The following is a 15029-nucleotide window of genomic DNA, read 5'->3' as shown; positions in this document are numbered from 1 at the left end:
ACCAGAACTGCACACAATATTCCAAATGTGGCCTAACCAAAGTCCTGTATAGTTGCAACATCACGACTCTTGAATTCAATCCCTCTGCTAATGAACGCTAATACACCATAGGCCTTCTTACAAGCTCTATCCACCTGAGTGGCAACTTTCAAAGATCTATGAACATAGACCCCAAGATCCCTCTGCTTCTCCACCTTATTAAGAACCCTACCGTTAACCCTGTATTCCGCAAATACGCAAATTCCATATTGAAGATTTTAGAGAAATAAGAAAGAAACTTTCAAGTCAGATTGAAGGTATTAATTTTGGGGTAACAAATAGTATCGCAAATTGGAGGACAAAATAGGCAAATGTGTGCCTGGAGACAGAGAGAACTGTAGAGTCTTGGAATATTTTAGCTAATTCGGGGAGGTAGTGAAATTTTCTAACTCTTGCACCTTACCAATGGCCAGGACCAATTTCAATTCAGTGAAATGTGCTAGTGCTATTATGAAGAATTTAACCTAGCGGCAGGATTTAACACTGGAAAGGAGAAACTAGGTGCATAAAGGATTGGGGAAAAAAAGATGATATTAATAAGAAATAGTAAGGTATGGTTGGCATGTGTTGAGAAGGATTGTGATGGATTTCTCAAGGGTATAAGCAGGCTGCTGGTGTAAGCAGACACATGGCAGATGAGTTTTAATACAGAAAATTGTGAGATGAAATAGTTTTAGTCATAAGACTGAGAAGTGTAATTATAAAATAACAGTTTCAATTCTAAAGAGATTGAGGACGAGCAAGATCTTAGATTATATGTGAATAAACAATTAAAAGTGATAAAGTAGATTGAGAAAGTTGTTAATAAGATATGCAATTCTGGACCTTATAAATTGAGGCATTGATGACCAAAGTAAAAAAAAGGTGACTTTTATAAAAAACTGGCTTAGTCTCATCTAGAATGGTATGTCCAATCTGGATGTGGTTATTTAGGGAGGATGTGGAGATATTAGAGAGGAGCAAAACTGATTTAGAAAATTGGAGAAGCTGGGGCTGCTCTTTTATAAAAAAATACTTGTTTGGATTTGGCAGAGACACTCAAAATCATGAGAGGACTGGACAGAAGAGAAAGAACAACAGTTTATACTGGCAGACAGGCTGAAAACCAGAGGGCTCCCGAGTTATGGTGAATAGCAAAAGAACCAAATGTGATGTGAGGCAAACCATTTTTTGTTATGAAGTGAGTTGCTAAGATCTGAAATTCATTGTCTGAGGGTGTGGTGTGAAAAATGCAATCTTGGTTTTCAAAAGATCAATTGGATAAACTGTTGGACAGTAATATAAAATCGATGTGTGTAAATGATAAAATTTAACTTCAAACCATTGCCTCATGGGAAACATTTAAAATGAAACTAAATACTCTTTCAGTGTTTGTAAGTATTCAAATTTTACAAAGCAAAAATTAATCCAGCATGAGAAGGGTAATAATGGTTTGTCTACAGTTAGCATGTTGTTGCAGGATCTGTTAACACAGCAAAAATTACTTACTAAATAATCCTGACTGTGCTAAGAAGTACACCAGAAACAAATTTAGGATTATCAGAGGGACAGAGTTTGATTTAATAGTGCCTGCTGGTGAAGATCTGATGCCCGGGGGAGTCTCTCAGTTCTGCGAACAGTCAATAAACACACCTATAAATGACTCTTTGTCAATCACACAAGCAATCGTTTATTCCATGATATGGCCCAGGTCGGTAGACTTTGATTAGCTCAGAAGTATGAATATTCCTAATCATCAAAAGAATACGATGATTTTACAGAGTTTGCATAGGGTTTATATACATTGTTCATAGTCAGACATGGAGCATGATTGCATAGTAACAACCAATCAATACATGATATCATTTCATTGATAGTTCTTTGATCCAATGATATTAACTGATAAATAACTTACGTCGTGACGGTTTTATCGGTCTACTTCTGCATTCTAGTTATTACCTATTTATGTAGGCACAGGAACATTTATGTCTCCAGCTGCAATTTATAATAAACTGTTCCTTCTGTATTTTGTTGGAATTACATCAGTCGGGAGTTTCTTGTTTGTCTGGTTCAGTGCAATCTAATTTAGCAATGCAGAAGGCTTTCTGTGCAGCTCGTTCAGCCAGTTTGTCCTATCTTCCAGATGCCCATATCCTCACTGGAAGTTACATTTATTCACAGACAGACCCCTGCTCTTTTCAGACAAACAGAATATGTCCATACAGCACACCTTCTTCACTGAGTGTCAGGTTCTACAGAGAATCAATCTCTGCTACTTCCCCAAGATAATGCCTTCATCAAGCAAAGTCAATGAGCCTATAGTGAACCTCTTCAGGATGTTCCTTCTCCCTTTCGATATCTTTTCAAAACTCATCTACTGAATGTGCCTTTGGTCATCATTTGCAATACATCCACTTATAGTCAAAATCCAATTTTGTCTTCTGGAACCCTACTTTAGTTAATTTCACATGTCAAAAGTATGATGTCAATCCAAGTTGCAAAAAACTAAGGTTTTGAGGTGTAGACTATGAGGTTTGAAATGCTTATCTTGGTCCTATGAAATTCAGTTACCTTCAATTTTGAAAAGAATATACAAATGCTGACTTATTGTTGAAATAACTCCACAGAGACCAGTAAACCATCACTGAATCACCCTTTGTTTGCATGTGCGTAGTCCTTGACCCTGGTCTGGCTTCCTCAGAGCCAGCTCCCAGATTGAACAGAACCGCTGACATTCCTGTTTGGATCTGTCAGCCAGGGCTCCCTGATTGGACCAGATTAACAGGCCCAATCAAGGAACCCATACACTATGATCTCAGCCTATACTTGTTTGACCTCATTGTAGTCACGATAATTTTGTTTTTGAATATTAAAAAAGCATAGCTTCAAGGTATTATAGTTATCTTTGAATCAGATGTTCAGAACAACTGGTGAAAAAAAAGAGTTTTGAATAAAATGGGTTAATACCTGTATTGTTGTGCTGCTGCTTGCAAACATTGGTAAAAAAAAAAGACGTAGAGTGCTGTGAGATGTGTTTATGAGGGCTGTTGGCAGAATTGACAAACTACTCTTTCAGGCTTACAATGACAGAAAGGGAACAGTTGCAATAGACAGGTTACATGACTATTGTAGGGAGGGGTATGGCCAGCTGCTTCTCTGCTGTAGTTCTCAAGGATCTGTACCTTAAGGGGACTGCATACAGAGGAGACTCATTATTGTGTAGAAGTGTTTTATGCAGTCCTTTGAGAATACTTCATGCTGTGTGCATGCTTTCTCTTAGACTGTGTAAACATATCAGTCTGACAGTTGTTAGGCCACAGAAGAAATGGAAAACTTTTAATTCAATATGAAGAGACTGGCACCTTTAGTGTCTTCTTCAGGGAAGCCCATAAGGGTAGAGCTCCAAAACGTAAGTGTAGTTTCTTTTGTGAATGTCGTGACTACAGCTTCTAAGATCAGCAATTTCAACAGTCTAGTACAAAGCAGCACAATAGCTCAGTGATTAGTACTGCTACTTTAGGTTCCAGGGATCTGGGTTCGATTCCAGCCTGCTCTGATCTCCAGCACCTGTAGTCCTCACTTTCTCCTATCATTCAATAAGCTATGTTCTGTTGTTAGAATGTGATTTGGAGGAGCTAGTGTTGACAATGTTAAACATTACACAACGCCAGGTTTTAGTCCAACAGGTTTATTTGGAAGCACTAGCTTTCGAAGTGCTGCTTCTTCATCAGTGTGTGAGTATGTAAGAATGTGTTTGTGTGAGAGAGTGTATACTATGCATGCTCTCTCTCTCTGATCAGAGATAAACAAGAGGATTCCGAGGCAGCAGAAGGGGTGTGGCTAAAGCATTAAATGAATTATTTGCCTGCACACACATACACCTCCCACACTGACGCCCACACACATTTCCTCTCACAGGCACTCCATCACATCCACACACACACTTTACCAAGCTTGCACACACGCAAACACACGCTCTCTCACATGCACACACTCAGCCTGTCTCTCTCTCCTGCATGCACACACACTTATAGGTTTATGGGGTGAATTTGTATTTGCAGAATTATGTTTGCAGGTACATTCTATTTTGCTCAAAAAATGCAGAACCTGCAAGTAGTCAGTGCAAGCAGTCAATCCATATAACATTTGTAAATTCCACTTTGGAAATAGAACCATCTGACTCAAGATTGGGATACAGACAGGCTCTAGCCTCACACCGTTAAGGCATTGTCTAAACGAGGTGTCCCCTTTTGTTCTAAAAGCTTAAATTATCTTGGGAATGTAACTTAAAAGAAGTTTTGGGATTTACATTCTAAAGAACCAGCAAATCCATTCGAAAAGATGAAAGACGTAAGAATCTAGGTTTGTTCAATGTATCATTGCATCACGGTAATCTTTTGCTATAGATTCTGTGCCTTATTGTCCTGCTTCACAACCACCTGATGAAGAAGCAGTGCTTTGAAAGCTAGTGCTTCCAAATAAACTTGTTGGCCGACAACCTGGTGTTGTGTGATTTTTAACGTTGTTGTTGGAACAATTGCCTCTTCTTGTTAAGATTCATTACTGGCTCACTCTTTACCATTGTAAAACAAATAGATCCTTGGATGCAGTATAGAAAGAACAATTAGTTTTTGTTCATTATTAGTTTGTATTTTTGTTACAGTGCCCCATTAAGGCTATTTAAACTAAATGTTGTCAGCTTAGTGTTTAAAAGATTAGTAAGAACAATTGCAATTTGATTAATATTTTCACTTGAAAGGGCAGAAAGAATAATTGGAGGCAACAGTTTACTCCAACTATTCGCAAGTTGTTGGCTCCACAAAACATACAAGACACTATTCAAAAGGGCTACAACACACTGCAGCACACCAGAACTGCAAAAAGAGGAAGAGGAACACCTGTACATGGTATTCACCAAAAACGGATACCCCCGCAATTTCATCAACAGATGCCTAAGAGAAAGACAACGGAATGAGGACATGCCGCAACCCAAAGGACTAGACACACTACCATACATCAGGAGCATTTATGAACTGACAGCCAGACTACTGCGACCACTAGGACTTATAACAGCACACAAACCAACAGCCACCCTCAGACAACAACTCACCAGAACGAAGGACCCGATACCCAGCATGAGCAAAACTAATGTAGTATAAAATACCCATGCAAGGACTGCACAAAACACTATATAGGACAAACAGGAAGACAGCTAACGATCCGCATCCATGAACATCAACTAGCCACGAAACGCCACGACCAGCTATCCTTAGTAGCCACACACGCAGATGACAAGCAACATGAATTCGACTGGGACAACACTACCATTATAGGGCAAGCCAAACAAAGAACAGCCAGGGAATTCCTAGAAGCATGGCACTCATCCACAAACTCCATCAACAAACACATCGACCTGGACCCAATATACCGGCCACTACAGCGGACAGCTGAAACTGACAACCGGAAGCGGCAGGGACAGGCCACTATAAATGCCGGAGGAAACACCACAGAAGCACTTCAGAGGAGGCTCCCAAGCACTGAGGATGTCACCTAGACAGAGGACGAAACGTTTGCAACAAAAATTTCCAGCTCGGCGAACAGAACCACAACAACGAGCACCCGAGCTACAAATCTTCACCCAAACTTTGAACGTTCAACAGATCTTACCAATTGCTTAGGGAGCATTTCTGGTGTGATTCATAGCCCTAATTGATACCTATGGATTGGCACCTTTATTGGTCATTGGTCAGTATGAGTGGGGTGACCAGCAACTGAGGTACAGTTGGAGAAAACACAGATGAAGTAACTAATTCAATTTGATGTTATGACTACTCACACCAGGCATCCTCCTTTAGTCTACAACCATAAATCATTTGTTTTTTTTTGCATTTTCCTCTTTTATATTTTGTTTTTGCTTCACTTTTGATCTCTAAGTAAATATGATATGAATTCCTACTTTGTAAACATTGAAATAAACCTTAGATTGATTGTACTTTGATTAAGTCGAAATTAATCAATTATGCAATCAGTAGCAACATTTTTAACCATAGCCTTGGGCCCAGTTTCCAAGGATATCATACCTACAACTGTTGTTTGTGCAGGATCCTATGTTTTCCCTCATTGTTTTCCCTTAATTTGTTTCTGTGTTATTTGTAAAGGAATTATCCTTACTGAATTGATCCCGATAACCCTTGAACTACACACTGGTACAATAATTAGTCTTACATGGGGTGATCAAAGAAATGGAGTTTGATTGGTGCAGGATATATATATGTGAGGGACATTATTAACATACTGACTTCACCAAAGCATGAAAGACAGAACATATAACTGAGATTAAACAGGACTATTAAAAGTTTGTGTTGGGAAGTGACAAAGCAAATATAAAAAGCAACGAGGAAAAATGAGAAAAGATGAGCAGAAAACATAAAGGGGAAGTCCAAAGTCTTTTGAGCATATAAACAGAGAGTGGTTAAAGGAGAAGTAAGGCTGATCAGAGATAAACAAGAGGATTTAGAGGCAGCAGAAGGGGTGTGGGTAAGATATTAAATGAATTATTTGCATCTGTCTTTACAAAAGAGGAAGATGCTGCCCAAGCCATGTGATAGAGGAGGAAACTCTCACAACTAGGGTTCAAAATTAATAAGGAGGAAGTTTTGGATGAACTGTTGGTACTTAACATTCAAAAGCCACCAGGTTCGGATGAGATGCATCTACGGATTTTGAAGGAAGTGAAGGTTGTAATGACAGAGGCACTGGCCATAATATTTCAGTCTTCGCTGGAGCGTGGGATAGGCTCCAGAACACTGACGTTTAGATCAGAGTGGTGCTGGAAAATCACAGCAGGTCAGGCAGTATCCGAGAAGCAAGAAAATCGACTTTCCGGGCAAAAGCCCTTCATCAGGAATAGAGGCCGGGTACCTGCAAAGTGGAGTGGAGGTTTACAGCATCTGCAGTCTTTGTTTTTATCCGGAACACTGAAGAATTGCCAATATTAGAACCTTGTTCACAAAAGGTTGTAAGGTTAATCTCAGCAATTAACTTCGATTGAGAGGATGCTTTTGGAAACAATTATTTGGGATAAACGCAGTTGTCACATGGAAGAGACACGTTGATTAGAAATAATCAGCACAAATTTCTAAAAGGGAAATTGTGTCTATCTAACTTGTTAGAGTTTTTAACAAGGTAATAGAAAGGGACGAATGAGGATAACATTAATGGCATGGTTTCCAGAAGGCATTTGAGACAGTACCTCAGAACAGACTTGTGAGAAAACTTGCAAGATATAGTGGATGCAACAGTGTTGGAGTAATGAAAAACAGAGTTATGGTCAATGGATATTTCTAGGACTATGGAAAGCTTTGTAATGGAGTTCCTCAGGAGCTGATATTGGGACCCTTGCTTTTCCTTGATATTTATGAAAGAGCTGGACCTTGGTGTACAGGGGAAAAGTTCCAAGTTTGCAGATGATAATGCATTGGAAGAATTGTGAATGTTGGGAGGACAGTGTGAAATTCCAAAACGAAAATTGACAAATTGTTGAAGCAGTCAGATGAGATTCAAAGCAGAGAAGAATGAAGTGACAAACATTGGTTGAAAGAATACTGAATGACAATATAAAACTGGGGTACAATACTAAAAGGTGTGCAGGATCAGAGGCAGCGGGGTAATATATGCACAGATCATTAAAGTTAGCAAGACAGGTAGAGACAGCATTAAACAAAACGTGCAGCATTCTCAGTATTTAGTAACAGAAGTAGAGAGTACAACAGAGACACTTGTTCAACCTCAGCTGGAGTGTTATACAGGGTTATAGGTGCCACATTTCAGCAAATTTGCGAATACATTGGATGGGGTGCAGAAGTGATTTACAAGAATAATTCCAGCTTTGAGAAATTTCTGCTATGAGGATACATTGAAGACATTGAGACTTACCCCTGAAGTGAAAAAGGCTGAGAGGAGATCTGGTAGAGGTTTTCAACATTATGAGTGGGGTAGCCAGAAGGTAGGGTGAAACTGTTTCTGCTTATAAAGATCAAAAATGTGAGGGTGTAGATTTTAAAGTGATGTGCAAGTGAAACAAATGAGGTACTAGAAAAAAACATTTGTTAGAGTGTGGAAATGTGGAAGCAGGTTCAACTGAAGCATTCAAGACTACATGGGATTTTGTTTTTGAATAGTAATAATATGCAGTGATATGGGGAAAGATTGGCATTGGATATTAGAGCCAGAATAGATAATAGAGCAGCATAGGAATGATGAGCTTAGTGACCACCTTCTGTACAGCATATTTCTGTGATTCAATAAAGTTATCATTCTTGCTTTTTTCTTAATATCTTTGATATATTGTATCATCACAGACTATCATTTATACTTGTTATTACTTCATTGTTATCATCAGCAGTACATTCAATCAGATATTAGTTTTACCTGTTATTGGGTATTGTCATTCATTGCTGTCATATCCAGAGTGCAGCTTTGAACTGAAGTAAGACTCCACAGGGAAGCTCACATCATACCCCTGAAAGATTTGAAGAAGTGACAGGAAATGGAAAGGAATGGTTAGTCTTTGTAGAGTTGAACTGTTATTACTTCTTGCACGATCCTCTCATGACCTCACACAAAAGGCACAGAAACATAGCTGCATGAGGCTGTTTCCAATGAAGAGCAGGATGCTGTTTCCCCGCTGAGGTTTTACTGACACATTAGATTAAGGGGTAGCTGCCAGTCAGTAGACAGATTCACCACAGAAAAATGCCACTGAAACAAAAATATAGCATGAACAATGTCGTAGGAAAATGCTTATGATTGTTGGCAAGTGGAAGACTAGATAGGATTGGGTAGCAGAAGCCAGTGATAATTGGGCATATAAGATTGCTCTGGTCAAAAATCTATTATGAGAAATAACTATTAGTATTTTATTAATTGTATACAGGAGCTTGGGATTTGTGAGTGTTCCCAGAAATAAGAAACAGACTGGAAATATTGTTCTTATGGGTTGTACATTTTAATTGGGTATCACTGTGAATAAATGCTTATAAAGGTGTGTTCAGATTAGTTCTAATTCTATCTTTCATATCCTAATTTTTTAGAATTTATTTAAAGCAAGGATTATTTTTGGAGATCCACATGAAAAGATATTAACTCAAACTTGAAGGAAAGTATCAATGAATAGCTGATAATTAGCAGCATTTCTCCATTCACTTCTTCAATTTGCATTGACAAAATTGCAGGCTAACCCTCCAGCTCCACTTGCTGCATTATTTATTTTGTCTGAACAGCAAAATTGCACAATTTGGAATAGATTATGACAGTTTCTGATGCCGCGTCAAGCCTGGAAGGCTCAATTTTCCCCCTGATCCTTGTTAACAATCACTGAAATAAGAATCTCTACTTTGCCATATCAGTTGTATGTTCTACCAGAGCTGAGGTGGTAATAAGTGTCAAGTTGTCTGTTTTCATTGGTAGCAAGATTGGAAGCAGGAAGGTGTAATTAGATAGGGCGGTGTCATATTTGAACCTCTGTATTCTTGTCTGAGCCAGAATTAAATTCAGGACAGGAAGGCTCAAGGTTGATCGTCTGACTCCACTGCCAGTTAAGGCTTAAGCGACTAAATAATGACCACATAAGGACTTCAGCCCAGCTGCAAGCAGGCCTATTGCCTGACTTCTAGATCCAGGTTACTGGCTGAATCATCTTCAGGGTAGACAGGCAGGAAACTGGAAGAACACAGCAAGCCAGGCAGCATCAGGAGGTGAAGAAATCGTTGTTTCAGGTATAACCCTTCTTCAGGACTGGGGGTGGGTGTGAGGGGAGCTGCTGATAAAGGGAGGGGGGCAGGTGCAAGGTGGTGAAGTGGGGGTAGGTGAAGACAGGTCGAGGGTACAACCTCATTGGAGGAATGAATCTGGTTGGTGGTAGGGAGCAGTGAAAGGAGGGGGAGGGGCTGGGAAGGGAGTTGAGGATGGGAGGGAGGTTATTTGAAATTGGAGAACTCAATATTAAGTCATCCAGGCTATAGGCTGCCCAACCAGGAGATAAGGTATTGTTCCTCCAGTAGGAGTTGTGGTTTGTTTTGGCAATGGAGGAGGCCAAAGGATGGTCATGTTAGAAAGTGTGTGGGTTGGGGGAATTGAAAAGTCAGCCACTGCAGACCCGGCTGCGATGCTCTGTGAGCTGTTCCCTAAGTTTACATTTGGTCTCCCCAATGTAGAGAAGACAACATCGGGAACACCTGATGCAGTAAACTAGGTTGGAACTGGATTCATTCTTCCCATTGACCAACCAGGTCGTACCCTCTGCCTGTCTTCACCTATCCCCACTTTACCACCCTGCTCCCACCTCCATCTTTATCTGTAGCTTCCCCCACACCCACCCCCAGTCCTGAAGAAGGGTTACACCAGAAATGTTGACTTCTTTACCTCCTGATGCCGCCTGGTAGATCTTCCAGTCTCCTACCTGTCTACTTTGAATTCCAGCAATTACAGGTTTTTTGTCACCTCCAGGGGGAGGGTTCAGCTCTTTGATAAAAGCCAAACAGTGTGTGATTGGGGGATGTGACATGTGGAAAAGGGAGAACTGCTGATGAGAACTATTCTACAGTCCTTAATGCTGACACACTGTACCTATGTACTCACGAGCCCTTATCTTTGAAAGTATACAAATTCCCCCATTCCCCACCATATTACTTACCTGTGAACGTTAAGCAACAGACAATACATCCCCAGGGTTGCTGCTGAGCACAAAAATTGCAGGTCTCTGATTAATCAGTAGCTGTCATTGGTGAGACTTTGCCTTCAACATCATCAGAGTTTCTTGAGCTTATGGTTTGATGGGTCTTCCCAAACAGAGGCAGCATGGTTATCTTGCCAACCCTCCAGCCAGCAGGTAAGGTAGCCAATATCTCAACAAGATTGCAGTCAAAGAAATCATGTGTAGACATTGGAGCCCTGATCAAATATATTTACAAACCTGTGTCATCCGAATTAACCACTGCAGACTGAAATTCAATGGAATTTGCAAATGGAATTTCTGAACCACTCTTAATTTGTGTAAAGTGCCATAAAAGTAATTATTATGCAGAAGGTGAACTTAAACAAGGAGCATAAAAACTCTTTTTTTAAAATAAACCAGAACATTTAAGCGTTACTAAGATTTCTGGACAAATGCGTGACAATGCAATAATACCGACAACAATACACGGAAAAATTAGTTGAATACTTATTTTTTACACAATTCTGCAGTATGGAGGATACAAGGAAAAATACAGAAACAGCTGTAAATCATAAAATGGAAGGGAGGTAAGAAGTCAAGAAAATTGTAATGGCAAAAATATGGCACAGAGCAAGCTATTGGAGGTAAGGACTAACAAATTTATGTTTTTACTCATTCATAGGATTTTAAGACCACTGGCTCGATAAGGATTTCTTACCAGACAATAATTACCGCTGAGAAGGCCGTGGTGAGCCATGTTCATGAACTGCTGCATCCAGCCTGGCGCAGGTTCAGGCAGAGTGATGCAGCCTACATGGTGCAGCTTCATTCACAGTGCTGCAGCATACATGGTGCAGGTTCAGGCACAGTGATGCAGCCTACATGGTGCAGGTTCATTCACAGTGCTGCAGCATACATGGTGCAGGTTCATTCACAGTGCTGCAGCCTACATGGTGCAGGTTCAGGCACAGTGCTGCAGCCTACATGGTGCAGGTTCAGGCACAGTGCTGCAGCCTACATGGTGCAGGTTCATTCACAGTGCTGCAGCCTACATGGTGCAGGTTCAGGCACAGTGCTGCAGCCTACATGGTGCAGGTTCGGGCACAATGCTGCAGCCTACATGGTGCAGGTTCATTCACAGTGCTGCAGCCTACATGGTGCAGGTTCGGGCACAGTGCTGCAGTATATGTGGTGCAGATTCAGTCACAGTGCTGCACTGAAAAAAAAATGCTAGGCAACACAAGGCAGGGATGCTATGAGAATCCAGAGTGAGTGAGCACTATGACAGCAAGCAAACATCCAGAAAGACAGCCTGGTCCTGTCCATCAGCTGGATCTGTGACACTGAATGTGAAGAATTCTTGCTGCAGAATTATGATGACAGTTGCTATTCCACCCCAGGATATAACAGAAGCCTCCAACCCTGACTTTTTATCAAATCTCCTGATACTGGCGGTTCTGTTATTGTCTGGCATGCCCGCCTATACCTTGTTGAAGCCAAATTTCTTATATTTCCTCTTATCTCCCTGGATCATGATCACACCATTAAACAACAGATTGTTATTTCCAGGATTATCTCTGACCTGATCTCCTCTGAAGATGTCCCCTTAATAGCTTCCCAATTCATCTAGATGCCTTGAACATGTCCTAATTTTTCCTCAATTGAAGATTCTCCTCCACTGTGGTTGACATGTCCCTCTCTTGTGTCTGACCCATCTCCTATACTTTTTCCCTCCTTCCCAGAACAATTACAGCATTCCTTTTGTCCTCACATTCCACCCCACTAGTCTCTGCATTCAAAGAATCAACCTCCGCCATTTCTGCTACCGCCAGCAGGCTGCCACTACTATACACATCGTTCCCCTATGTTCAACTGTCTACATTGTATATGGACCTTTCTTCCCATGATATCCAAGTCCACTCCACCATCACTCCTAACATTTCGTCACTCCCCCCAAGGCATCAGCCCATGCAATTGCAAAAACAGTAAGATTCACCTATTCACCTCCACCCCTCTCATTCTCCAAAGCCTCTCTCCAACGTCCAAGGGGAGCAAGATATCCCTTTCTCGACATCTGCCTCCCTCAAAACTATTTAAAAACACTGTTTTCCAGTCATTTCAATTCTGAAAAATCACATTGGACTTCAAAATGTTAACTCTGTTTCTTTCTTCACAGATACTGCCAGAACTGCTGTGTTTTTGCAATAGTTTCAGTGTTCGGTTCAGATTCCCAGCATCTGCAGTAGTTTGCTTTTATTTATCAAAACATATTTTGAGTGGATCAGAGATGTGTCATGAGGGTTCATAGAGGCTGATACCAATTGATTTCCGATATCTGTGGATGTAGGGTCCATATAACTAGTGCCCATGAAACATAGCTTGAGATGTTGATACCCAGTGTCCAACATGGATGTCCTTTGGACCAGGAGGTAAGCTAAGATTGCCAAGTTAGCTGCTCTGATTTCTATTTCAAGATTTCTTATTGGTTAGTTTGCCTGTGATAGTTGGTAAGATAGAAAACTTCAAATAATGAAGTGAGGTGTGCAGGTAACAAAATCGCTAATAAGCTATAATGCTCACTAAAAGGCAACCCACCATTGCTGACTAGAGGCAGCTTATTCCAGTTAGTGTGAAAGGAAAGGCTGGTAAGGTGTAGAGAATGCCGGATGACTAGAGAAATTGAGGGTTTGATAAAGAAAAATAGGTAAGTATATGTCGTACAGACAGGTTAGATCGAGTAAATCCTTATAAGAGTTTAGAGGCAGTAGGAACATACTTAAGAGGGAAATCAGGAGGGTAAAAAGGGGACATGAGATAGCTTTGGCAAATAGGTTAAGGAGAATCCGAAGGGTTTTTATAAACACATTAAGGACAAAAGGGTAACTAGGGAGAGAATAGGGTCCCTCAAAGATCAGCAAGGCAGCAGAAGTGTGGAGCCACAGAAAATGGGGGAGATACTAAATGAATATTTTGCATCAGTGTTTACTGTGGAGAAGGACACAGAAGATATAGAACATAGGAAAATAGATGGTGACATTTTGAAAAATGTCCATATTATAGAGGAGGAGGCGCTAGATGTCTTGAAATGCATGAAAGTGGACAAACCCCCAAGATATGATAAGGTGTACCCCAGAACTCCGTGGGAAGCTTGGGAACTGATTGCTGGGCCCCTTGCTGAGATATTTGTCTCATCAATAGTCGTAGGTGAGGTGCTGGAAGATTGGAAGTTGGCTAAGGTGGTACCACTAAATAAGAAAGGTGGTAAGGAAAAGCCAAGGAACTTATAGACCGGTGAGCCTGACTTCGGTGGTGGGCAAGTTGTTGGAAGGAATCCTGAGAGACAGGATTTACATGCATTTGGAAAGACAAGGACTGATTAGGGATAGTCAGCATGGCTTTGTGCATGGGAAATCATGTCTCACAAAGTTTTGTGATTTTTTTGAAGAAGTAACAAAGAAGATTGACGAGGGCAGAACAGTGGACATGGTCAATATGAACTTCAGTAATGTTCCTCTTTGGAGACCAGTTAGCAAGGTTAGATCTCATGGAATACAGGGAGAACTAGCCATTTGGATACAGAACTGGCTCCAAGGTAGAAGACAGAGGGTGGTGGTGGAGGATTGCTTTTGAGACTGGAGACTTGTGAACAGTGGAGTGCCAGAAGGATTGGTACAGGGTCCACTACTTTTTATTATTTCTATAAATGATTTGGATGTGAATATAAGAGGTATAGTTAGTAAGTTTGCAGATGACACCAAAATTGGAGGTGTAGTCAACAGCAAAGAAACTTACCTCGGATTGCAACTGGGGATGTTGATCAGATGGGCCAATGGGATGTGGAGTAGTAGATGGAGTTTAATTCAGATAAATGCGAGGTGCTACATTTTGGAAAGGCAAATCAGAGCAGGATTTATGCACTTAATGGTAAGGTCCTGGGGAGTGTTGCTGAACAAAGAGACCTTGGCAAATGCAGGTTCATAGTTCCTTGAAAGTAGAGTCGCAGGTAGATAAGATAGTGAAGAAGGTGCTTGGTATGCTTTCCTTTATTGATCAGAGCATTGAGTTTAGGAGTTGGGAGGTCATGTTGTGGCTGTACAAGACATGACAGGAAAGATGTTGTGAAACTTGAAAGGGTTCAGAAAAGATTTACAAGGATGTTGCCATGGTTGGAGGGTTTGAGCTATAAGGAGAGGCTGAACAGGCTGGGGCTGTTTTCCTCGGAGGCTGAGGGGTGACGTTATAGAGGTTTATAAAATCATGAGGGGCATGGATAGAATAATTAGACAAGATTTTTTCC

Source organism: Chiloscyllium plagiosum, chromosome 1, assembly GCF_004010195.1.
Source record: "Chiloscyllium plagiosum isolate BGI_BamShark_2017 chromosome 1, ASM401019v2, whole genome shotgun sequence".
Taxonomy (NCBI): Eukaryota; Metazoa; Chordata; class Chondrichthyes; order Orectolobiformes; family Hemiscylliidae; genus Chiloscyllium; species Chiloscyllium plagiosum.
The sequence above is the reverse complement of the archived record's forward strand: the minus strand, read 5'-3'. Positions refer to the sequence as shown.